This window comes from Epinephelus lanceolatus, chromosome 11, assembly GCF_041903045.1.
Source record: "Epinephelus lanceolatus isolate andai-2023 chromosome 11, ASM4190304v1, whole genome shotgun sequence".
Classification (NCBI taxonomy): Eukaryota; Metazoa; Chordata; class Actinopteri; order Perciformes; family Serranidae; genus Epinephelus; species Epinephelus lanceolatus.
The window spans coordinates 1724590-1751851 of record NC_135744.1 but is presented as its reverse complement, the minus strand read 5'-3'; positions in this window follow the sequence as shown (position 1 = coordinate 1751851).

The following is a 27262-nucleotide window of genomic DNA, read 5'->3' as shown; positions in this document are numbered from 1 at the left end:
GTTGGACTAAGAGTCTCATCCTACTCTCCAATGTGCTATGTGTGAGCTCAGTCCTGCGTGTTCTTTAATGAAGCAATAGGAGAAGATATTCGGTCTCAGTTAATGTAGTTTATTAAGCAGTAAAGGAATAAAATTACAGAGCTCTGGGTCTCAACTTCACGTCCCTGACGAACAACAAAGGTGTGTCAGTTCACGAAGTCTGACCTCCTGTCCTTTCCCTGACCCAGTATATTTGAGCGTAACAGAGTGTCATTGTGTACGCAAGGCGTTGTCCTCTTCTCATTGGCAGTTCCACTTCCTCCTTCACCACACCATGCCCCTGCCTCCTGTTAATCTGACTCCTTCCTGCTGGCGGTGGGGGCGTGGTTCCTGTTTTGAAAGACAAGAGAACAACACGACTCCCTACACGTGCTGTACCTTACTATCTGTACATCACTTTCTATTCTTTTTACCATATATGAAACTAATTATCTAAGCATTGCGGTATGTGCTCCTCAGACTTCATGTCTCTTCCTCTCCTGTACTTCTCCACTTCTGCAACGCAAACACATTCAGATCAGCTGAAATCATCTCAGTATTCTCATTGTTCACACATCTAAAACTTATATAGTGAAACACAACTTATAGTAAAACACATAAAATCATTCTATTCCCAACACTAGCTAGCTAGCAAATAGATATTCCATGTGTCTTGACAGGAGACGTCGCTAACGTTACTAACGTTACTGGTCGTGGTCGCTGTTGCTGGGCCTGGCGAGTCATCATGGCTGGGAGTGGGAGTAGAACGCCAAAACACATCAAACACGGTACATTCCTTTAGTGTGATTCCGCGTTGATGAAGCAAGTGCTTCATCATATTTGATGTACTCCCCGCTTGCAGGGCTGCTAACTTTTCAAAAAACCTTGGAGTGAGATTTGGTGGGGCCAACCGAAATTTTGCCACATACACTGCAATTTTTTGTATGGCCCATTCAGCGTCATTATCATACAGCAAAAACTTTTTTTTTTTTTTTTTTTTTTTTAAATATACCATTTTCCATACATCAGTGGTTCTCAATGTATTAGCCTAACTCAGAGTGTACCAATTGTAGACGGTGGGCCGAACGCGTTTTTCGTGTTGTTGATCGATCTCCATCGATAGAGTACACAGTTTTTTGTGTGTGATATTAAACAATTCTATAGAGTCCGGGAAAATTTGTTGGCAGCTCTGGTTTGATCATATATTTTCACAAACTTGTATTTTAATTGTCACTCTGCTCAGGCAACTTGCGGGATAACTCTAGCTGATGAACCAATCAGATTGTAGTTTAGAGAATATCAACCAATGGCAGACGGCCTTAGGACCCAAAAATGTAAACAGGGAAAACTGACAGCTCCGTCTTTTTTTGACTTATTATTGTGTCCAAATGAACAATTTAATGTAAATATATGGTATATAATCACCATCATCATTAATATATCTATGTAACATGATTGTATAATCTTAGGGTCTACACAAATCCCTTTGCAGGTGATAAAAATGGCCAGTGTTGTGATTTATTTTTCTATGTATGCCCCCGTTAAGTTTCTTTTATATTGTTGATAATAGCGACAGCCTACAGTCTCTGCGTTGTGTTGTGATAATGATGGTGGACTAACGGCTAACAGTTAGTGACGTCAGTTGACTCCAACAAAGACACACAGACGCTCCGATGTCGATTCAATGATCACTGTTTATTGCTTACAAGCACTTCGGGGTCTGGGGGATACAAGCCCGGTCTCAGTAAAACTATTTAATATAAATAAAATCATAATCAAAGGAAACTTACAATACTAATAAATGATGTCAACATGACGAAGCTTAATAACCGTTAAATAACAAATTACATGGTCAACGGTCTAACCTTGACCAGGATCAAAGATCATACCTGTCAAGTTTTGGATCTGAAAATAAGGGAAATTTTCCGGCGCCCGACGCTTACATTTTAAGACAGGTGTACAGGAAATCTAAAATAACCACTTGTCAACCACTTACTAACTACAATTAGGTGATCAGAATCTGATAGGCCTACCTTTGTTGACACTGAAATGCTGTGAACATTCCTACGTTATAATACAGGGTTATAATGTTATTATAATACGGGAGATTTACGGGAAAATACTAATACGGGAGGACGGCGGGAAAGAGGGGTAAAATACGGTAGTTTCCTGGCCAAAACGGGAGACTTGACAGCTATGTCAAAGACTTACTATATTACAAATTACATAAAAGACACTATTGATACAGATGAACCAGTACACATTGATAATCACTCTGAATGTCAATATAGTTATAATTAGTAATAAAGTCTCTCTCAGATCAGCTATACATTAATATTTACAGGTTTCCATTTAACAGTCACACATTCACATGGGGGATACAAGCCCGGTCTGACTTGTTCCCCTGGTGATGGGCCTTATAGCTGCATCGTTACCTTGGATACTGTGTAGCCAAGTATTAAATTTGAAATATAAGATAACAGCATAAAAATATGAAAATAACACAAATATGTACACCTTACAACTATTAAATAAAGATAAAATTACTGGCAAAATTATATTCTATATTACAAGATGTTGCTATTCGACATAGTGACCATTTAAAGCTCAACTGATGTATTTAATGTAACATGCAAGAGGCATGTGTTACATCTGCTTCTCATACTGTTCTAATACTATACAAAAGAGTAATTTTAATATATATGTATATATTTCTTAATAATAGACCCTAAACTGACTAGTTTATAGGCTTCTAGAGTCTAATGAATGACCTAATAAACTACAATATACAACAAGTGATGAGTCTGAGTCATTTTCTCCACTTGATTTGATTTTTTTTTTTTTAATGTCATCTCATTTGCATCAACCCAAACACATGTTTACCTTAGCTAGCACATCTGCAGCTAAGGACACATCCTGGAAAATATGGAGTGCTGCATGCACGTAGCAGGCAGCACAGCTCCTAATATCATACGGTTTTCAGCCGAAAGTTGGGCAGCATTTGTAAGAAGTTCTCTGGAGTGGGTCAGTTTTGATACTAAAGAAAGCCAAGTTGCAGCAACAGCTGTAGAAAAATATGAGTTAAAGGAAAATGTCTTTGTGTGCCAGCTAATGTTGGCTACCACCGAGAATGTTATATACAATATGCCAACAGAAGAAACATTGAGAGAGCTCGCAAGAATAAAGAGAGGGCAATACAGCAGATTGGTTTGTACAACATTGTGGTTTTGACTTTGGACAGTACATTCAATTTCAATTTTCATATCATAAATATTCATATATCATACAATGGTGAAGTATTCAGATCCTTTTGTTCAGTAAAAGTACTAATACCATAGTCATCACATAGTTTGATAGTTAGATAGTTTGCGTCTGATTTCCTGTCCAGTCCATGGTCTCTCGAACCAGCAGGCGAGGATCAAGATGTCACACGTGTCCAGACGATGTGTAACAGCCTTTCAGTCATTCATTCAGTCAGTGGCGAAGATGAAGACGGCCCGTCGATGTCGTCCATGACAGCAAGGCCCGAGCAGTGCAGTCAGGATACTCTGAGCGTTAGCTGGGTTACTCACAGCACAGTCCGTTTATTCCTCAGGTTCTCCTCATCGGAAACTATGAACTGCAGCCTCATTAGTAAGCTGAGTTAGCTGTACTGCGGCTAAAAGTCCGTTCACTTTGCTAGTGATGAATGCTAACAACACATCGGTGGCTAATGAGCTAATACACAACGTGAATAACTGTTCAAAACACTTCAACTAAGTTAACGTTAGAAACGTCTTCAGCTTCTCACGGAAGATATGCAGAAAATGTCCAGGTAAATACTGTCGGTTAGATAGCATAAAGACACAGACTACATACTGTTTACGGCTAACTCCGGTCAATTCCGGTCAACTCCTCTGAGCCGTGTTTACTTCCTATTTGGGCGAATATCATTGGCACACTTCAAGTCAGGTGACGCTGGAACTTGTTGTTGATTGGTTTGCGGTATAGTACGCCATAGCGTTTGCCTGATTAGTTTATCAAACATAAGTTTAGTTTTCATAAAAATATGATTGAATTGAGACTGCCAACAAACGGAAACTTGTTCAGAAAAAATATATTAAGTTAATGTTAAAAAAGCAGCTACTCTATTGCTGAGGATCGATCATTTCAAAAACAAAAGCAGATAGCGACCTTCGGCCCACCGCCTATTGAACCAACTGACCCAACAGTAAGACACAAGACACAGCACGGCTCAAATTTGTGCATGTTTACTTTGGGATTCAAGTCATCAGATAGTAAACAGATATGCAACATCATGCAAGAAACATTTAAATAAAAATGAAAACCCACAAAAGCTATGTGACATTTGACATTTTTGAACATCCCCAAACTACATGCAGCTGATACCAATTTGAATAAAAAAAAAATAAAATTAAAGTTTAACCATTTATACAAACAATTCCCAAAATAGGGAGGCTACTGTCAAAGTCCTTAAGATCTGTATGCTTTGTTGTACTTGCTTGTGGCCTTTTTTGAGGCCTTGATGATTTCTGGGGAGGGCTCCCACGTGAAGCAGGACTCCAGGCCAGCCATCTTTATTGTCATTATTGATGACAGGGATCCATCCAGAGCCAGGCTGTTCCTGGTTTTAGTCTCTCTCTCTCTGCATCTGCATTGGAGTGGGGTAACACCAGGACCAGCTTTGCAATGGTGGCAAGCCTCATGATCAGACTTAACCCTGTCACCTATGAAGAATGAACCAAGAACACAGTGGAAACACCTACTGTATATGATGCTTTATACATACATAACAAATTATTCTAATTTGTATATACTACTATATATACAGTAATTAATATACAATTGTAAAGCAGCATAGAGGAATGGTTTTGTATAGATAAAACAGACAAAATTAATTAGGCATCAACCTACAGTATACTTTTACAGCTGCATTGAAACCTCAAAATAATATGTACAAAGCTCTCGAAATGCCTTTAAATGATCTCAAAACACACAAATAACAAATATGCAAACGTTACTTAAAGTTTAAGAGCACAAACACTTAACATACATACCTGAAAAGAGCGGGGGAAATCCTTCTTCTTCTCCTCCTCCTTCTTCTTCTTCTTCTTCTTAGTGCAATCCCGGTGTCAATTGGGCCACAGCATAGACATATATACATAGACGCTGCATTGACTGCCGTTGCCTATCAGAGCCGACGTCCTCGCCGGTCGCCATCTTGGATGGGTCTCGCTTCGCCTCCACAGTGTATTCACTTCTATTGAGGAAGGAGCTGTATGCACAAGTAAAATAGCATAACTCACTGAATTTTCAACTGATTTTCACGCGGTTTGGTTTGTTACAAACGGCACGTATGTAGTTATGATACAGGATGCTTTCGTACATTAAAAATGCGGGATTTCATGCTTTAATACTTTCTGCAGATAGCAACAGCATGTTATTTAGGTCACAACACAGTTATTTTATTCACCTCAACCCCAGAGTGGGATGTATATATATATATATACATATATATGTATATATATATACACACACAGTATTTATATACTGTATAAATACACAATACAAAACACAGTATAGCATATTATGTATAGCACACCTTTGTATTATATTCACTTTTCCACCACCTGTGCTGCAAATATCCCCTGCTGCTCATCCTTCTGTATCTTTTTTCAAATTATCTTGACCACAGTCCCATTTTCATAGTTATAATACCAATACCAAAATTAATTTCAGTGTTTATGTAAATACTGAAAATGTTTTTTACTACTTTTGAGGGATCACAGCAGTCAGTGTAATAAGAATAAGAAGAACTTTATTAATCCCTGAAAAGAAAATTTCAAAGAAGTCTGTAAGATCATCTATTTAACAAAGAATTATTAAGTCTGATGGCTGTGGGTATAAAAGAGAGTGTGTGTGAGAAATAAACTCAATCAACAATCAAGCGTTTTCTTTATTAAAATATATTAATACATTTATACTATGTTTTGTATTGTGTATATTGTGTTTATACAGTATATATATATATATATATATATATATATATATATACAGTACAGGCCAAAAGTTTGGACACACCTTCTCATTCAATGCGTTTTCTTTATTTTCATGACTATTTACATTGTAGATTCTCACTGAAGGCATCAAAACTATGAATGAACACATGTGGAGTTATGTACTTAACAAAAAAAGGTGAAATAACTGAAAACATGTTTTATATTCTAGTTTCTTCAAAATAGCCACCCTTTGCTCTGATTACTGCTTTGCACACTCTTGGCATTCTCTCCATGAGCTTCAAGAGGTAGTCACCTGAAATGGTTTTCCAACAGTCTTGAAGGAGTTCCCAGAGGTGTTTAGCACTTGTTGGCCCCTTTGCCTTCACTCTGCGGTCCAGCTCACCCCAAACCATCTCGATTGGGTTCAGGTCCGGTGACTGTGGAGGCCAGGTCATCTGCCGCAGCACTCCATCACTCTCCTTCTTGGTCAAATAGCCCTTACACAGCCTGGAGGTGTGTTTGGGGTCATTGTCCTGTTGAAAAATAAATGATCGTCCAACTAAACGCAAACCGGATGGGATGGCATGTCGCTGCAGGATGCTGTGGTAGCCATGCTGGTTCAGTGTGCCTTCAATTTTGAATAAATCCCCAACAGTGTCACCAGCAAAACACCCCCACACCATCACACCTCCTCCTCCATGCTTCACAGTGGGAGCCAGGCATGTGGAATCCATCCGTTCACCTTTTCTGCGTCTCACAAAGACACGGCGGTTGGAGCCAAAGATCTCAAATTTGGACTCATCAGACCAAAGCACAGATTTCCACTGGTCTAATGTCCATTCCTTGCATTTCTTGGCCCAAACAAATCTCTTCTGCTTGTTGCCTCTCCTTAGCAGTGGTTTCCTAGCAGCTATTTGACCATGAAGGCCTGATTCGCGCAGTCTCCTCTTAACAGTTGTTCTAGAGATGGGTCTGCTGCTAGAACTCTGTGTGGCATTCATCTGGTCTCTGATCTGAGCTGCTGTTAACTTGCCATTTCTGAGGCTGGTGACTCGGATGAACTTATCCTCAGAAGCAGAGGTGACTCTTGGTCTTCCTTTCCTGGGTCGGTCCTCATGTGTGCCAGTTTCGTTGTAGCGCTTGATGGTTTTTGCGACTCCACTTGGGGACACATTTAAAGTTTTTGCAATTTTCCGCACTGACTGACCTTCATTTCTTAAAGTAATGATGGCCACTCGTTTTTCTTTAGTTAGCTGATTGGTTCTTGCCATAATATGAATTTTAACAGTTGTCCAATAGGGCTGTCGGCTGTGTATTAACCTGACTTCTGCACAACACAACTGATGGTCCTAACCCCATTGATAAAGCAAGAAATTCCACTAATTAACCCTGATAAGGCACACCTGTGAAGTGGAAACCATTTCAGGTGACTACCTCTTGAAGCTCATTGAGAGAATGCCAAGAGTGTGCAAAGCAGTAATCAGAGCAAAGGGTGGCTATTTTGAAGAAACTAGAATATAAAATATGTTTTCAGTTATTTCACCTTTTTTTGTTAAGTACATAACTCCACATGTGTTCATTCATAGTTTTGATGCCTTCAGTGAGAATCTACAATGTAAATAGTCATGAAAATAAAGAAAACGCATTGAATGAGAAGGTGTGTCCAAACTTTTGGCCTGTACTGTATGTTAATAGCAGAACAGCAGAAAGCTTCTCCACAGGAGCTCACAATATGGAGAGAAAGAGGAGCAGTAAAGACAGAGGGTATGTGGGGGTCTCCAGACGGCACTGCCCCCAGGGCTGATGAGATCAGTCCTTCAAGAAGCTCATGGTGTGACTCACTGTGGGAAAACGCAAATGGCGCGATATCTCACTCATTGGTGGCACCTGTTTTTGCCAGCAATGACTGAGAATCACGTCCAAGAATGTAAGATATGTACAGAATACAATGTTAGACCCACGGTGAAACCACATCAGGGGAGATTTCCCCTCCCCAAACTCCCAGGTCAAGAGGTCATTATTGACTATACACACATGCTAGAGAGAGTGGGAGAATACAGGTGTCTTCTGGGGGCAGTGGATGCATACACTGGTTGGCCAGAAGCCATACCTGCCAAATCAGAGGATGCAAAGACAGTAATCAAATTTGGATGGGTTTCCCAAAAGAATCAGATCCGACAATGGAACCCATTCCAAAAACAGAGATCTACAAGAAGTAGAGAGAGCATTGGGACTAAAACATACATTTGGCACAGTCTATCATCCTCAGTTATAGGGCAGAGTGGAAAGAATGAATCAGTCTATTAAGGGAAAAATAGGCAAGATTTGTGCCCAGACTAAAATGACTTGGGTGGATGCACTACCCCTAGCTCTATTATCCATCAGGAGCTCTGTTAACTCACTGACAGGTTTTACTCCATATGAGCTGAAAACAGGGCAACAGTTCCTGGGACTGGGAGCTGGGATTCAAACTACAGAAGAGGAAGAAAGTCCTCTAAAATATAAACCGTATTATGACCAACTAACAGCATTGGTGTCAGCTTTCTCCAAACAGGTGACAGCAGCTCGAGAGGGAGCAGAAGGAAAGGGGCCCCCAACATTGGAGTGGGTCCTGCTCAAGGTGATTAAAAGAAAGTGGTCGGAACACAGGTGGACTGGCCCCTACAAAGTCGTGGAACGGACGTCCCACGCCGTCAAACTCCAGGGAAAAGGTGACACATGGTATCACTGGAGTCAGTGTGCAGTGGCAGAGACACCTGCCTGAACACTGGAAGACATAAGAGACAATAAAGACTAAAAAAAAAAAAAAACAACTCACTCACACCTACATTTACTCTTAGTTCAGCGTAAGTGCGGTAAAGATATCCTGTGATCAATGTGAAGGTTAGAAGCTCCTCTGAAGCAACACTTTGCCCAGAGTACAATTGAATATAGCAGGCCAGGATATACTGAAAGTTTGCTTGCCACATTTTTATATTTACACTCCATATTTACCTTTACTTTTTATATTTACATTCATTTATGCATTATAGAGGAAATGATGAGATTGTTGGGAGTAGAGCAACGCCACCATAAGTGGTGTTGGCTGGGAGGCTTTGTATTGACCTGTGTTATTGTTTTACCTTTTTTATATTTTGAGTCTTCCCCCAGAGACAAAGCCACAGAGCAACCACGAAACTGAACCAAAAGAAGCGTGGGAACAGGCAGACCTTCCGACAGCTGCATAGATAAGTATGGTGGCATCACATTGAACTATACAAGGGGAACAGCCATGGGATTTAAATTTGACCTGTGTTCTGTGATAAACAGTGAAGATAAAACCCTCCATTTATCCCTGCCATCTACCTGGACCGGCACGTGCGCACTGGTCCAACTGGCAGTGCCTCTGATCCTCTTAGGGCTTGAGGGACTCCCAGGCCAGTTCTAGCAGAAAGAAAAGAGACATGTTTGACATTGGCTCTGACTCCACCACGTATATAGACGCCATAGGCGTTCCTCGTGGGGTTCCAGATCAATATAAACTGCGGGTTTTGAAAACATACCCATACTAGCTGCACTGTTTCCCATCACCCCTAACAAGAATGTTGACAGAATTAATTATGTTCATTACAATGTTCTAAGATTGGCTAACAGCACCAGAGATGCAGTTGGGGGACTCTCGGAGCAGTTGGCGGCCACCTCCCTAATGACAATCCAGAACCGAATTGCCTTAGATATGCTTTTGGTGGAGAAAGGGGGTGTCTGCTCTATGTTCCAGGGTCTCTGCTGCACTGTCATCCCAAATAACACAGCTCCAGATGGGTCAGTCACTAAAGCACTGGAAGGGCTACGTACACTGTCTGAAGAGATGCATGAGCATTCAGGTACTGATAAGCCCATAGGCAGAGTGTTTAAACAATGGTTTGGTAAGTGGAAGAATCTAGTGGTATCTGTATTTTTGTCTCTGGTGGGAATGCTCGGGGTGTTAGCATTGTGTGGCTGTTGTTGCATCCCATGCATCAGGTCTCTCTGTGAAAGGATCATAGTGTCAGCAGTGGAGAGAAAACATCCACAACCCCCACCGTATCAGATGACTCAAATGGAGACGGCCACCCTATTGGGGGAACCGCTGACAGATTCAGATTCAGATTCAGAAGAAGACAAAGTATGAGTGGTCTCATGTGTATGAGACCAAAAGGGGGAGTTATAACGTTTTGTTTCAAAAGAAACAAAAAGTGCAGTAGTCATAAGACCTAAAAAGGGGGACTTGGATACATTGGGACTGAAAAAAAAGTGGCCTCAGTCCTATGAGGCCAAAAGGGGGACTGTTGGGAATAGAATGATTTTATGTGTTTTACTATAAGTTGTGTTTCACTATATAAGTTTTAGATGTGTGAACAATGAGAATACTGAGATGATTTCAGCTGATCTGAATGTGTTTGCTTTGCAGAAGTGGAGAAGTACAGGAGAGGAAGAGACATGAAGTCTGAGGAGCACATACCGCAATGCTTAGATAATTAGTTTCATATATGGTAAAAAGAATAGAAAGTGATGAACAGATAGTAAGGTACAGCACGTGTAGGGAGTTGTGTTGTTCTCTTGTCTTTCAAAACAGGAACCACGCCCCCACCGCCAGCAGGAAGGAGTCAGATTAACAGGAGGCAGGGGTGTGGTGTGGTGAAGGAGGAAGTGGAACTGCCAATGAGAAGAGGACAACGCCTTGCATGCACAATGACACTCTGTTACGCTCAAATATACTGGGTCAGGGGAAGGACAGGAGGTCAGACTTCGTGAACTGACACACCTTTGTTGTTCGTCAGGGACGTGAAGTTGAGACCCAGAGCTCTGTAATTTTATTCCTTTACTGCTTAATAAACTACATTAACTGAGACCGAATATCTTCTCCTATTGCTTCATTAAAGAACACGCAGGACTGAGCTCACACATAGCACATTGGAGAGTAGGATGAGACTCTTAGTCCAACAAGCTGAATCAGAAGAAGTTTGAATGGTTTGAATCGGTTGAAGTATGTTGAAGATAACTGTCAAAAAACGCGGCGGAAGAATAATAATAAGAAAAATAAAGAATTTTGGTAGTAGAAGAACATAGGTTGTGAATGCTTGCAGCATTCACACCCAATAACTAGAGATGCAATTTCTGAAGAAATTGCGGGTGTGAATGCTGCGAGCTGAAGCCACGCTGCAATGCTGTCTTGAATACAATGAAGTTTGAATGATTTGAATGTTTGAAAGTTTGCTGAAAAGCTGACTCCACACTGAATAGCTGCCTTTAATAAAATAAAGTTTGAATGATTAGAATATTTGAATGTTTTACTGAGATTTATGAAATCCAATATGGCCGCCGCCTAGTGACGCCACAATATGCAAATTAGATGAGTTAATTTACTCCCATCAGATTCCTCTTCCTTTATTTTGAGAATGAGACGACAAAAACAGCACAAAACAAAAGAAATCTGCTGTGCAAATAAAATGCTGTTTTACTGAGATTTATGAAATCCAATATGGCCGCCGCCTAGTGACGCCACAATATGCAAATTAGATGAGTTAATTTACTCCCATGACAAACTTTGGGTCATGATGAATAGTTTTCTCATTTACAGTATGCCTTTATCTCTCACCACTTTCAAGCGAAAGCCTTTTGAAATGTTGAAATGAATATTTTCCTCAAATAACTCTGGCAACTAAGGGGTTAAAATGGAGATTCTGCCCCTGTCATGTCTGCATGTAAGATGTAGACACACACACACACACATCATGTTTCTGTGAGTTTGTGTGGTACAGCGGTTGCCATGGTAATAAACTAGGTGCACCTGGCAGAAGAGCAGAGAGAGACAGACAGAACACAGAGAAGAGAGCTCTTTTAGAGGAGATTTAACTCCTCGAACAAATTCTTCCCATACCCAAACCGTTGGTCCAATAATGAAAATAAAGTGATTGTGAGAGAGAGCCACTTCTTGTGAACGCACGTGTCATGTTTTATATTTCTACAGTCAAAAATGTGGTCACCAGAGCGATTTACAAATGTGTTGCACCTCAGCTGTTTCCAGAAATTTCTCCTCTCAGTTTACATTGGAGTGAATGAGGAAAAAATCAGCGCTCCCTTCGCTTTGGAGCCACTCAGCAAAAATGTGTACGTGTCACAGATTCCATGTCAACATTTCTGTGACCAGGACAAATTTTCCTACGTTTTGTGGTATAAATTGTGTATGTACAGTGAAAATTGTGGCCGTATGAGCGAGTTGAAGAGAAAATTTCTTGATGAGTTTACAGCTGCTCTTCACTCTAGTGATGACATCACCCACTCTAGCTCACGCAATACACACCAATTATAAAGTCTGAGAAGGGCTGAAAACTTCATGTATTTTAAACTGACTTTGTAGAAAAACTAAAAGAGATATTGAAAATTTGAATTAGTTCCTGAAAGTCGACGGGAGCGTCAACGTTTGAGAGTTGGAATGGAGATTCCACGTCAATGTATGAATTCGTGATGTGTGGGTGAAGATGAGTGAGTTTGAAGGATTTTCTCATTGACTTCCATTATAACAAAGTTTCAGAAAATGCTGAATATTTTTGAAAGTTTGAATGGGATTGAAAAGTTGAATCATATGTAAAATTTCAGCAAAATGATGAATATTTTCCATTTTGAATGGAGTTTCTAGCTGAAAGTATGAATGGGTAGTCACAGTTTGAAAAAAGGTGAAATTTTTACATTTTTGAGGATTCCGTAATGCATTCCCAATGGGAAAAGGATTTGGGAAAAATCGGAAATATCTCGGAAAGTATGAATGTTAGGAAAAAAAGTGAATACATCCGTGAATGTCCTCATTTAGCTGAACGTTTTCATGTTTGAACGGTTTTAATCAGTTGAAGTTTGTGGAACTAGTAGTGGTCCAACCGTTTTCGCTCCATCCGCTTTAATAGAAGTCAGAATTTTAACGTTGAATTCCCGGGAAAATATGAACGTTATGGAAAAATTTGAAAGTTTCCAATAATGTCCTAATGAAGCTGAATCAGAAGAAGTTTGAATGGTTTGAATCGGTTGAAGTATGTTGAAGATAAGTGATCTTGAAAAACACGGCGGAAGAATAATAATAATAAGAAAAATAAAGAATTTTGGTAGTAGAAGAACATAGGTTGTGAATGCTTGCAGCATTCACACCCAACTAGAGAAGCAATTTCTGAAGAAATTGCGGGTGTGAATGCTGCGAGCTGAAGCCATGCTGCAATGCTGTCTTGAATACAGTGAAGTTTGAATGATCTGAATGTTTGAAAGTTTGTTGAAAAGCTGATGCCACACTGAATAGCTGCCTTTAATAAAATAAAGTTTGAATGATTAGAATATTTGAATGTTTTACTGAGATTTATGAAATCCAATATGGCCGCGGCCTAGCAATGCTACAATATGCAAATTAGATGAGTTAATTTCCTTCCATCAGATTCCTCTTCCTTTATTTTGAGGATGAGACGATAAAAACAGCACAAAACAAAATAAATCTACTGTGCAAATATGTTCAAAATGCTGTTTTACTGAGATTCATGAAATCCAATATGGCCGCTGCCTAGTGATGCCACAATATGCAAATTAGATGAGTTAATTTACTCCCATGACAAACTTTGGGTCATGATGAATAGTTTTCTCATTTACAGTATGCCTTTATCTCTCACCACTTTCAAGCGAAAGCCTTTTGAAATGTTGAAATGAATATTTTCCTCAAATAACTCTGGCAACTAAAGGGTTATAATGGAGATTCTGCCCCTGTCATGTCTGCATGTAAGATGTAGACACACACACACACACACATCATGTTTCTGTGAGTTTGTGTGGCACAGCGGTTGCCATGGTAATAAACTAGGTGCACCTGGCAGAAGAGCAGAGAGAGACAGACAGAACACAGAGAAGTGAGCTCTTTTAGAGCGTAGATTCAGTAAGATTGTTATTCACGTCGGCGGCAATGACACCCGGTTACGCCAATCGGAGGTCACTAAAATTAATATTGCCTCGGTGTGTGAATATGCAAAAACGATGTCGGACTCCGTAGTTTTCTCTGGACCCCTCCCAAATCTGACCAGTGATGACATGTTTAGCCGCATGTCATCATTTAACCGCTGGCTGTCCAGGTGGTGTCCAGCAAACGATGTGGGTTTTCTTAATAATTGGCAAACTTTCTGGGGAAAACCTGGTCTTATTAGGAGAGACGGCATTCACCCCACTTTGGATGGAGCTGCTCTCATTTCTAGGAACCTGGCAAATTTTATTAGTAATTTAAATCCCTGACAACCCAGAGTTGAGACCAGGACAGAGAGTTGCAGTCCTAAACGCCTCTCTGAGCTTCTAGTTCAGTTACCCAGCCATAGTTTTCATAGTTTTATACAAACGGTGTCTGTCCCCCGACCACCTAAATTATTTAAATCTAAAATTAAACAAAGAGGAGTTGTGCATAACAACCTCATAAAAATTAAAACCTCTTCTGTGACAGAAAGACAAAACAGGAGAAATAAATGCGGACTGTTAAATATCAGGTCTCTATCGTCTAAAGCAGTGTTAGTAAAGGAATTAATATCAGATAATCATATTGATTTACTCAGTCTCACTGAAACCTGGCTGTGTCAAGATGAATATGTTAGTCTAAATGAGTCCACTCCTCCCAGTCATAATAATACCCACGTTCCTCGAGGCAGCGGCCGAGGAGGGGGAGTTGCAGCCATTTTTAACTCTAGTCTGTTAATCAGCCCTAAACCTAAACTAGATTATAATTCATTTGAAAGCCTCGTTCTTAGTGTTTTACATCCGACCTGGAAAACCTCGCAGCCACTTTTATTTGTTATAGTGTACCGTGCTCCTGGCCCGTATTCTGAATTTGTATCTGAATTCTCAGAGTTTTTATCCAGTTTAGTTCTTAAATCAGATAAAGTTATTATTGTAGGCGATTTTAACATTCATGTCGACGTTGATAATGACTCCCTGGCTACCGCGTTTATCTCATTAATAGACTCCATTGGCTTCAGTCAGGGTGTACATGAACCCACTCACTGTTTTAACCATACCCTCGATCTAGTTCTGACGTATGGAATTGAAATTGATAACCTAAAAGTCTTTCCACAGAATCCCTTGCTATCAGATCATTATCTGATTACTTTTGATTTCTTTTTACTCGATTACACGCCACTCAGCAACAGTTACTATACTAGATGTTTATCAGATAGTGCTGTCGCAAAATTTAAGGAAAAGATTACTTCGTCGTTAAATTCAATACCAATACCTTCAGTAACAGAGGTTTCCCATGCCGACTTTAACCTCTCCCAAATTGATCATTTTGTTGATAGCGCCGTAGGCTCGCTGCGAACAACGCTCGACTCTGTAGCTCCTCTTAAAAAGAAGTTAACAAAGCAAAGAAAGTTTGCTCCTTGGTATAACTCTCAAACCCGTAGGTTAAAACAAATATCGCGAAAATTTGAAAGGAATTGGCGATTAACCAAACTGGAAGAATCTCGTTTAATCTGGACAGACAGTCTCAAAACTTATAAGAGGGGCCTCCGCAATGCCAGAGCAAACTATTACTCAGCATTAATAGAAGAAAACAAGAACAACCCCAGGTTTCTTTTCAGCACTGTAGCCAGGCTGACTGAGAGTCAAAGCTCTATTGAGCCTTGTACTCCTTTAGCCCTTAGCAGTAATGATTTTATGAGCTTTTTTAATGACAAAATTCTAACTATTAGAGGCAAAATTCATGACCTCCTGCCCTCAGATGGTAGGCCTACCTATCTAACCTCAAACACAGCTGTAGAATCTAATATATATTTAGATTGCTTCTCCCCAATTTCTCTTCAAGAATTGACCGCAGTGATTTCTTCATCTAAATCATCAACGTGTCTCTTAGACCCCATCCCAACTAGGCTACTTAAGGAGGTCTTTCCTTTAGTTAACACTCATATATTAGATATGATCAATATATCCCTATTAACAGGCTATGTACCACAGTCTTTTAAGGTAGCTGTAATTAAACCTCTCCTAAAAAAGCCCACCCTGGATCCAGAGGTGTTAGCCAACTATAGACCAATATCTAATCTTCCCTTTATGTCAAAGATCCTTGAGAAAGTAGTCGCAGACCAGCTGTGTGATTTTCTCCAGGATAATTTATTTGAGGAATTTCAGTCAGGATTTAGAGTGCATCATAGCACTGAGACAGCTCTAGTTAAAATTACAAATGACCTTCTGATTGCTTCAGACAAAGGACTCGTCTCTGTTCTTGTTTTATTAGATCTTAGTGCGGCGTTTGACACAATTGACCATCAAATTCTACTGCAGAGACTGGATCACTTAATTGGCCTAAAAGGTTCAGCACTAAGCTGGTTTAAATCTTATTTATCTGATCGTTTTCAATTTGTTGACGTTCGTAATGAATCATCCTTACGTACCAAAGTTTGTTTTGGAGTTCCGCAAGGTTCTGTGCTCAGACCAATCCTATTTACTCTATATATGCTTCCTTTAGGTAACATCATTAGAAATCACTCTATAAATTTCCATTGTTATGCGGATGATACACAGTTGTATTTATCGATGAAGCCAGAAGAAAGTAATCAATTAACTAAACTCCATAACTGCCTTAAAGACATAAAAAATTGGATAAGCACCAATTTCCTGATGTTAAATTCAGACAAAACTGAAGTTATTGTTCTTGGCCCCAAACAACTCAGAGACTCTTTATCTGATGACATAGTTTCTCTAGATGGCATTGCTCTGGCCTCTAGCACTACCGTAAGAAGCCTCGGAGTAATATTTGATCAAGATTTGTCTTTTAATTCTCATTTAAAGCAAACCTCACGGACTGCATTTTTTCATCTGCGTAATATTGCGAAAATTAGGCCTATCCTGACCCGAAAAGATGCAGAAAAATTGGTCCACGCTTTTGTTACCTCAAGGCTGGATTACTGTAACTCTCTATTATCAGGTAGCTCTAGTAAGTCCTTAAAAACTCTCCAGCTAATTCAGAATGCAGCAGCACGTGTACTAACAGGAACTAAGAAACGAGATCATATTTCTCCTGTTTTAGCTTCTCTGCACTGGCTCCCTGTAAAATCCAGAATTGAATTTAAAATCCTACTGTTAACTTATAAAGCTCTAAATGGTCAAGCTCCGTCATATCTTAGAGAGCTCATAGTGCCATATTATCCCACCAGAACACTGCGCTCTGAGAACGCAGGGTTACTCGTGGTCCCTAAAGTCTCCAAAAGCAGATCAGGAGCCAAAGCCTTCAGCTATCAGGCTCCTCTCCTGTGGAATCATCTTCCTGTTACGGTCCGGGAGGCAGACACCGTCTCCACATTTAAGACTAGACTTAAGACTTTCCTCTTTGATAAAGCTTAGGGCTTAGTTAGGGCTGGCTCAGGCTTGCCCTGTACCAGCCACTAGTTAGGCTGACTTAGGCCTAGTCTGCCGGAGGACCCCCTATAATACACCGGGCTCCCTCTCTCTCCCTCTCTCTCTCTCTCTCTCTCTCTCTCTCTCTCTCATCCTATTACTGCATCTTGCTAACTCGGCCATTCTGGATGTCACTAACTCGGCTTCTTCTCCGGAGCCTTTGTGCTCCACTGTCTCTCAGATTAACTCATACCGCAGCAGTGCCTGGACAGCGTGACGTGTGTGGTTGTGCTGCTGCCGTGGTCCTGCCAGATGCCTCCTGCTGCTGCTGCCATCATTAGTCATTAGTCATACTTCTAAAAGTTATTATACACATATGACTATTGTCACACAAGTATACTGTCAGATATTAATACATACTTTCAACATATTGTACCACAGTAGCCAGAACTATAACTATAATATTATTACTTTCATTAATGTTGTTGTAAGCTACTGTCATTACCTGCATCTCTCTCTCTCTCTCTCTCTCTCTCTCTCTCTCTCTCTGTCTCATTGTGTCATATGGATTACTGTTAATTTATTATGCTGATCTGTTCTGTACGACATCTATTGCACGTCTGTCCGTCCTGGAAGAGGGATCCCTCCTCAGTTGCTCTTCCTGAGGTTTCTACCGTTTTTTTTCCCCGTTAAAGGGGTTTTTTTGGGGGAGTTTTTCCTTATCCGCTGTGAGGGTCTTAAGGACAGAGGGATGTCGTATGCTGTAAAGTCCTGTGAGGCAAATTGTGATTTGTGATATTGGGCTTTATAAATAAAATTGAATTGAATTGAATTGAGATTTAACTCCTCAAACAAATTCTTCCCATAACCAAACCGTTGGTCCAATAATGAAAATAAAGTGATTGTGAGAGAGAGCCACTTCTTGTGAACGCACGTGTCATGTTTTATATTTCTACAGTCAAAAATGTGGTCACCAGAGCGAGTTACAAATGTGTTGCACCTCAGCTGTTTCCAGAAATTTGTCCTCTCAGTTTACATTGGAGTGAATGAGAAGAAAATCGGCGCTCCCTTCGCTTTGGAGCCACTCAACAAAAATGTGTACGTGTGAGAGATTCCATGTCAACATTTCTGTGACCAGGACAAATTTTCCTACGTTTTGTGGTATAAATTGTGTATGTACAGTGAAAATTCTGGCCGTATGAGCGAGTTGAAGAGAAAATTCAAGTATGAGTAGAGGGCTGTGTGTGCGTGTCTGTGTGTGCAGCCGTTGTCATGGCGATTCCTGACTTGCCTGCACTTGAGGGGCACACACAGAGACCATGAGAGAGCAGATCAGCAAAGGCTGTTTTTAATGGGTTTGAACTCCTCGAACAAATTCTTCCCACACCCAAACTGTTGGTCCCATCATGAAAATAAAGTGATGGTGAGAGAGAGCCACTTCTCCTGAACGCACGTGTCATGTTTTATATTTCTACAGTCAAAAATGGGGTCACCAGAGCGAGTTACAAATGTGTTGCACCTCAGCTGTTTCCAGAAATTTCTCCTCTCAGATTACATGGGAGTGAATGAGAAAAAAATCGGCGCTCCCTTCGCTTTGGAGCCGCTCAGCAAAAATGTGTACGTGTCACAGATTCCATGTCAACATTTCTGTGACCAGGACAAATTTTTCTACGTTTTGTGGTATAAATTGTGTATGTACAGTGAAAATTGTGGCCGTATGAGCGAGTTGAAGAGAAAATTTCTTGATGAGTTTACAGCTGCTCTTCACTCAAGTGATGACATCACCCACTCTAGCTCACGCAATACACACTCATTATAAAGTCTGAGAAGGGCTGAAAACTTCATATATTTTAAACTGCCTTTGTAGAAAAACTAAAAGAGATATTGAAAATTTGAATTAGTTCCTGAAAGTCGACGGGAGCGTCAACGTTTGAGAGCTGGAATGGAGTTTCTACGTCAATGTATGAATTCGTGAAGTGTGGGTGAAGATGAGTGAGTTTGAAGGATTTTCTCATTGACTTCCATTATAACAAAGTTTCAGAAAACGCTGAATATTTTTGAAAGTTTGAATGGGATTGAAAAGTTGAATCATATGTAAAATGTCAGCAAAATGATGAATATTTTCCATTTTGAATGGAGTTTCTAGCTGAAAGTATGAATGGGTAGTCACAGTTTGAAAAAAGGTGAAATTTTTAGATTTTTGAGGATTCCGTAATGCATTCCCAATGGGAAAAGGATTTGGGAAAAATCGGAAAAATCTCGGAAAGTATGAATGTTAGGAAAAAAGTGAATACATCCGTGAATGTCCTAATTCAGCTGAACGTTTTCATGTTTGAATGGTTTGAATTGGTTGAAGTTTGTGGAACTAGTAGCGGTCCAACCGTTTTCGCTCCATCCGCTTTAATAGAAGTCGGAGTTTTAACGTTGAATTCCCGGGAAAATATGAACGTTATGGAAAAATCTGAAAGTTTCAGATAATGTCCTAATGAAGCCGAATCAGAAGAAGTTCGAATGGTTTGAATCAGTTGAAGTATGTTGAAGATAATTGATGTTGAAAAACGCGGCGGAAGAATAATAATAACTAGAGAAGCAATTTCTGAAGAAATTGCGGGTGTGAATGCTGCGAGCTAAAGCCACGCTGCAATGCTGTCTTGAATACAATGAAGTTTGAATGATTTGAATGTTTGAAAGTTTGTTGAAAAGCTGACTCCACACCGAATAGCTGCCTTTAATAAAATAAAGTTGGAATGATTAGAATATTTGAATGTTTTACTGAGATTTATGAAATCCAATATGGCCGCCGCCTAGTGACGCCACAATATGCAAATTAGATGAGTTAATTTACTCCCATCAGATTCCTCTTCCTTTATTTTGAGGATGAGACGACAAAAACAGCACAAAACAAAAGAAATCTGCTGTGCAAATAAAATGCTGTTTTACTGAGATTCATGAAATCTAATATGGCCGCCGCCTAGTGACGCCACAATATGCAAATTAGATGAGTTAATTTACTCCCATTGGATTCCTCTTCCTTTATTTTGAGGATGAGACGACAAAAACAGCACAAAACAAAAGAAATCTGCTGTGCAAATATGTTCAAAATGCTGTTTTACTAAGATTTATGAAATCCAATATGGCCGCTGCCTAGTGACGCCACAATATGCAAATTAGATGAGTTAATTTACTCCCTTTTTTTTTTTTTTTTTTTCCTACTTGTCTGCATTGGTCTTCATAGCTTAGCGCCACTAAATGGTGTAAGCTTCTTGTGAAGATTGATGCACTGTTAATCTTGCAGTCAAGTATTTTATACCCATAATGCGTGGTTGTGACCGTCACCCACCCTCCCTGGAGACTAGCCTAACAGCCTTTATTGGAAAAACTTCCTAATACGAGTCAGAGAGGGCCGTGATACACCAAAGTGTGTCAAGGGGAAAGTAAGGAAACAAGCAAGGGGGAGGGGGCAGGTGGTTAAGTCCTGAGTTATATAGTGACAGTGCATGCGGAGAAGAAGGAGGAAAAACAAACAAACAAATAAACAAACAAACGAAAAAAAAAACAGGGAGAAACAGGCAGTGTAGCTGATGTATTGTGGCCTTGAGGTGGTTGTGCTCCATGCAGATTATCAAAAATAAACATATACATGTCTACTATACTGTACTGAAAAACAAAAACAAAAGAGAAGTCTATACTGAACACCAAAAATGTGAGTCTTGGTGGAGGGGGAAAGCCCAATTGCAGAGAGGAGTTGCCAGCGCGGTGTGGTAGGTTTGAGAAGCAAGTGGGCCCCTTTGGAGTGATCCCATCAGTTCTTTGCGATGCGTCACGGAGCTGAAGTATCGAACATGCATGCGTGTATTTGAACCCTCCCAATGTGTTTATGAAAATCATCACCAGGGTCCAGGGCCAGAAGGGGGGCAGTATGGCACCCCAAGACCACAGGAGCGCCCAGACCCCAAGACCAGGGAGCTGCAGAGGCTGCAGGACACCACGCAGGCCCAAGGACCCAGGGCGGCAATGGCCGGCACCCCCAGAGAGCCAGAGACACACCCCAGACAGGCGGGGCAGGAGGGCCCGCCCACCCACCGCCCGGACACCACTGTCCCATAGCCTGCCCCATCATGAAGCCCCCCAATCCATCAGTGGTCTGCACCTCGAAGAGTGAGTGTGGTCATTTGGAATGTGTGGTGAGTGAACTAAATGTGGTTTAGGAGGCCAGGCCAGTGTAGGCCCGGCCCGAGGGCTGGAGGGATGGATGGGAGGAGCTAGAAGGTGGCGCCAACCAGACCCCGGCACCGCGAGGCCCCCAGCGCCCATGGACACCGGGCCAGGCGGGCCCCAAGGAAACCCAACGGGCCCCCACCCAACCCCGCCCCCCAAGCAACTGCAGCGTCAGGCCCCCGCAATGGTTCCGACCTGGGCCACACCGCCCGCAGCAAATCGACCCCCAGCAGAAGGACGAGGCACGCCACGGACGACAGGCCCCACCCAGCCCCCCCGAACCCCGACGCGCAGGAGCACAGGCCAACCCGCAACCCCGCCAGTACCCCCCCAGACCGCCACAGACCCAAAGCCGGACCACCAGCCCATCCGACCCGCCCCCTACCGCCGGCCGCACACCAACGGGCAGGACCACACTGCGCAGCACCAGAACACCCCCACGGGCAGCACCCAGCCCCCACACCAGGCCCCCCAACCTGGGGGAGGACCCCGGGCCCGCCCGAGGCCGGGAGAGAGGAGCAGGGAGGGACGGGGAGAGGGGGGAGGGAGGAGGGAGGGGGAAGGGCAGGAGCGGAGCGGGGGGGCAGCCCACCCACCCCGCACCACCAGGAGTGGAAACAGCCCCCCAGGGGGGACCGGCCATGCCGCCCCAGGCCCAGGGAGCACGAGGAGACCCCGCCCCCCCCCAGGCACACAGGGCGAGCAGTCCAGACGCACCCGCCCCCAGGGGACCCCCCCGCGATCCCCCACAGAGCCAGGGAGCAGGCCCGGATTCAAGGGGAAGAAGGTGCACCTAACACATGCTTAAGACCTTGAGTTCTGATGAACCGCTGTGGTATATTGTGGTGAGAGAGATAGAGGGATTAGGGGTTACATTATTAACAGAAACACGTTACATATTACACAACAGTCTTTCTTGAGTTGTAATATTTATATGTACAGGTGGCATATGCTCACAGGCTGAGTGGCACTATACAGACACGTTTAGTGAGTGAATAAATGGTGACCATTTTTCTGTAAAGTATGTTAATTGGTTTGTGTGGCCAGCAGATATTTTCTCCAGCGAAATATGTTCTACAAGGAGATTCAGCCAATGGTTGATGTTGAGGGTCTGTTTATCTTTCCAGTTGACTAGGATTGTTTTCTTGGCAATGGCGAGAGCTACAAGAAGAGAGCTGCAGTGGCTGTTTGGGAGGTCAGTTGTCATCAGGTCACCAATTAAGCACAGGTTGGGAGATAATGGGATCCTGCAGTCCAAAATGGAGGAGAGTTTTTGAGTGACTGTTGACCAGAAGTGCTGGACGGGTGAACATAACCAGAGTGCATGAAAGTAGGTGTCTGCAGTGTTCTGAGTACACTGAGTGCATGTGTCAGATTGACTAAAGCCCACTCTATTCATCTTTTGTTGGGTGATGTGTGTTCTGTGGAGTACTTTAAATTGGATAAGTTGTATATTAGTGTGTCTTGTCATCTTAAATGTATTATTGCATATCTGAGTCCAGAAGTCAGGGTCCGGTGATACACCCAGCTCTTTTTCCCATTTTAAAATTGGTAAATGTATAGAACTGGTCTTTGACAGTAATTTATAAATCTTAGAAAGGTTCTTCTTATTACTCGGAGAAAGCTTTGTAATATGTTTGGCAAATTCTGGTGGCTGCAAAGTGTCCTGAGGCGCTGGAATTCTCCTCTTGATTGTTTTTATCAATTGTAAATATTGTAGAAAATTGCCATTTCTTATTTCAAATGTTTGAAATAAGTTTGTGTATGTCATAAGCATATTGTCTTGGAAAAGGTGATGGAGATGAGTTACTCCCTTCATCTCCCATGTGCTAAAATGGAGAGGTCTTTTGTTAATTTCAAAATCCGGGTTGTGCCAAATTGGAGATCGGAGAGTTTGTGATTTCTAGTGTTTTCCACCAGGCTGATAAGGTGGAAGCAATCATTGGGTTCTTAAAACAGTTATGACGTCTGAGTGTAGTGGTGATAAACGGGAGGTCAGAGAGTTTTATATTGTTGCAGTCCGCCTGTTCTAGTTCGAGCCAGGAGTTGTAGTCTTCGTTAGGATATAACCATTTCAATAGGTATTGTAGCTGGTTAGCTAAATAGTAATGTTTAAAGTTAGAAGCGTCCAATCCCCCTTCCAATTTGTTTTTCTGAAGGGTGCTTAGGCTAATTTTTGCTGTTTTGTTCTTTGAGTAGAATTTTATAATTGCAGAATCTAATGACAAGAACCATTTCGATGTGGGTGTGAATGGAATCATGGAAAAAAAATAGTTAATTTGGGGTAGAATTTTCATTTTAACTGTGGCTATTCGTCCCAGGAGGGAGATGGGAAGATTATTCCAGCGCTTCAGGTCACCACAGATCTTATCTAGCAGCGGGCTAAAGTTCAGGTGGACCAGGTCTGATAGTTTGGGTGAAATATTTATGCCAAGATATTTTATGTTGCCCACAGAGAGAGAAAATTTTTGGTCTGCAGGATTCCAAGAGTTCTCCGTTATTGGCATTATTGTCGATTTAGACCAGTTGATGGAGTAGTCCGAAAGTTTAGAAAAATGTGTTATGAGATTAAATACTTCACGTAAAGACGATTTCGGTTCTTGTAGATAAAGTAAAATGTCGTCGGCATATAGATTAATTTTATGCTCTGAATTGGCGGAATGGATACCTATGATCTTGCTGTTCTGACGGACTGCCATAGCCAATGGTTCGATGAATATTGCAAACAGTAGAGCTGAGAGTGGGCACCCTTGTCTGGTTCCTCTCTGCAAAGTGAAGCTTTTAGATGTGATCCCATTGGTGGTGACTGTGGCCTTAGGGGAATTGTACAAGGCTGATACCCACTGGATAAATGACTCTCCAAAGCCAAATCCACTCAGGGTGGCAAATAGGAAGGACCAGTTGACCTTGTCGAAGGCTTTTTCTGCATCAAGTGACAAAATAATTGCTTTTGTATTAACGCGTTGTACTTTACTTATCAGATTAAGAACTCTTCTGACATTATTACTTGAGTGTCTGCCATTAATGAAGCCCGTTTGATCATTATGAATTATTGATGCGATTATTTTCTCCAGTCTAGAAGCAAGTGCCTTTGAGATAATTTTGATATCACTGTTGATTAGTGATAGAGGACGGTAGCTAGAAGGAAGTGTGGGGTCTTTGTCTGGCTTTAGTAATAATTTGATTGCTGCTGTATTCATGTGAGGTCTTATACCTCCGTTCTTTTTGATCTCTGTCACTGTCCTGATGAAAAGTGGTGCTAACATTGTCCAGAAATGTTTTATAAATTCGGCAGGAAAGCCATCTGGACCTGGAGCCTTACCTGTTGGCATTTTGTCTAATGCACTCTGCAGGTCATTAATAGTCAGGGGGCGTCTAACATATTTCTGTGTTCCGTGGATAACTGAGGTAAATTTAGGTTATCGAGAAAAGCCTGAATATCTTCTGGGTTTGGATTGTTTACTGTTGAATATAAGTTATGGTAGAAAGAATAGAAAATCTGATTGATATCCTGGGGAGATTGTGTGTAATTTCCGGACGGCCCCTGGATTGTTGGTATTTTTCTTTATTGCGTTGGAGCTGATTAGCCAAAAATTTTCCTGATTTGTTACTGTGTTCAAAATTATTATATCTTAGTTGCTGTATGATAAATTCAGTTTTCTTTGATAGAATATTGTCCAGTTGCGATTTTGTACACTGTAATTGGGTCCATACTTGATCACTTGGATTGTTTGCATATTTCTGTGTTAGTTGTTTAATTTTTTCCTCAATGTTTTTTTCTGCTTGCAATTCCTTTTTTTTCTTGTAGGAGAAGTATGATATAATTTTTCCTCTGATTACTGCCTTCCCAGTTTCCCATATTAAAGATGGAGATAAAGTTGGAGAGTCATTGTCTTCAAGAAAGTTTGTCCACTCCCGTCTCACCATTTTGTCAAAGTCTGGGTCTTTAAGTAAAGAGATATTAAAGCGCCATGTTGGGGGCCGTTTATGGATGGTTTCTATTTGCAGATTGAGTGATATTGGTGCATGGTCGCTGATAATGATCGGGTGTATTTTTGTGGTAATTTTTTGTGAGATGGAGTTATTTAAGAGAAAAAAGTCAATTCATGAAAATGAGCGATGCACAGGAGAGAAGAAAGCCCAAGCCCAAAATCATCCATGTATTCCTGTATTACCTTAGCCGATTGTGATTGCTTTGTGTGTACTGAGTTACTAGATCGGTCTAATGAAGCATTTAGGACTGTGTTAAAGTCTCCTCCAATTATAGTTGTCGAGCTGTCTGATAGGTTAGATAGTAGAGAGAAGATTGTGTGAAAGAAGGCTGGATCATCATTATTAGGGGCATACAGATTAACGATTGTATATAATTTGTTAAAGATTGTTACCTGAATAATGATGTAGCGGCCTTCTGGGTCTGTTACCGTGCTGTTTAAAGTAAATGGTAGTCTCTTGTGGACCATGATAGAGACACCTCTTTGTCTGTTGTTATAGCAGGATGAAAAAATTTGATTAAAATTTGGATCTTTAAGAGATTTTTCTTCTGACTTTAGCAAGTGGGTTTCTTGTAGGAGAAAAATATCTGTTTTCAATTTTGTGACAAAGTCCATCACTTCAATTTTTTTCGCCTGTGAGCGGATGCCATGTACATTCCAGGATACCAAGTTTAGGTGTGACATTGACAAAATGGGGGTTTTATCATACTGTGTGTGGGTATGGAGAATGATCTGTGTGTGTTTCTATGTGAGTTTCTATCTGCGTGGATTTTGCATGAGTATATGTAATTGTTAAGTGTATGTATTACAGTCAACCGATGTGTCATGGTGAAGCATTGCAGGGTTATGGAGCAGAGCATTAGAATATATACAAGCATGTTCAACAACCAGAAGCGCCTGTGCCTTGAGGTATTCACAAACCTGAAAAACAAAGGGGTTACATGGAGTGTATTTGTGTGTGAGGTGAGGGAGGGGGAGTGAGTGAGAGGGATGGGGGGTGGGGGGGACATGAAGGAGGGAAAAAAATAGAGAAGGAAAGGGAGAATACTGAGTGGAGTATGTGAAGTGTACATTCACACCCTGTGAGATTTTTTTTTTCCTTTTTTTCCTTTTCAATAAGTCAGTGTTGTGTTCATTATATATATATACAGTACAGGCCAAAAGTTTGGACACACCTTCTCATTCAATGCGTTTTCTTTATTTTCATGACTATTTACATTGTAGATTCTCACTGAAGGCATCAAAACTATGAATGAACACATGTGGAGTTATGTACTTAACAAAAAAAGGTGAAATAACTGAAAACATGTTTTATATTCTAGTTTCTTCAAAATAGCCACCCTTTGCTCTGATTACTGCTTTGCACACTCTTGGCATTCTCTCGATGAGCTTCAAGATTTAGTCACCTGAAATGGTTTTCCAACAGTCTTGAAGGAGTTCCCAGAGGTGTTTAGCACTTGTTGGCCCCTTTGCCTTCACTCTGCGGTCCAGCTCACCCCAAACCATCTCGATTGGGTTCAGGTCCGGTGACTGTGGAGAACAGGTCATCTGCCGCAGCACTCCATCACTCTCCTTCTTGGTCAAATAGCCCTTACACAGCCTGGAGGTGTGTTTGGGGTCATTGTCCTGTTGAAAAATAAATGATCGTCCAACTAAACGCAAACCGGATGGGATGGC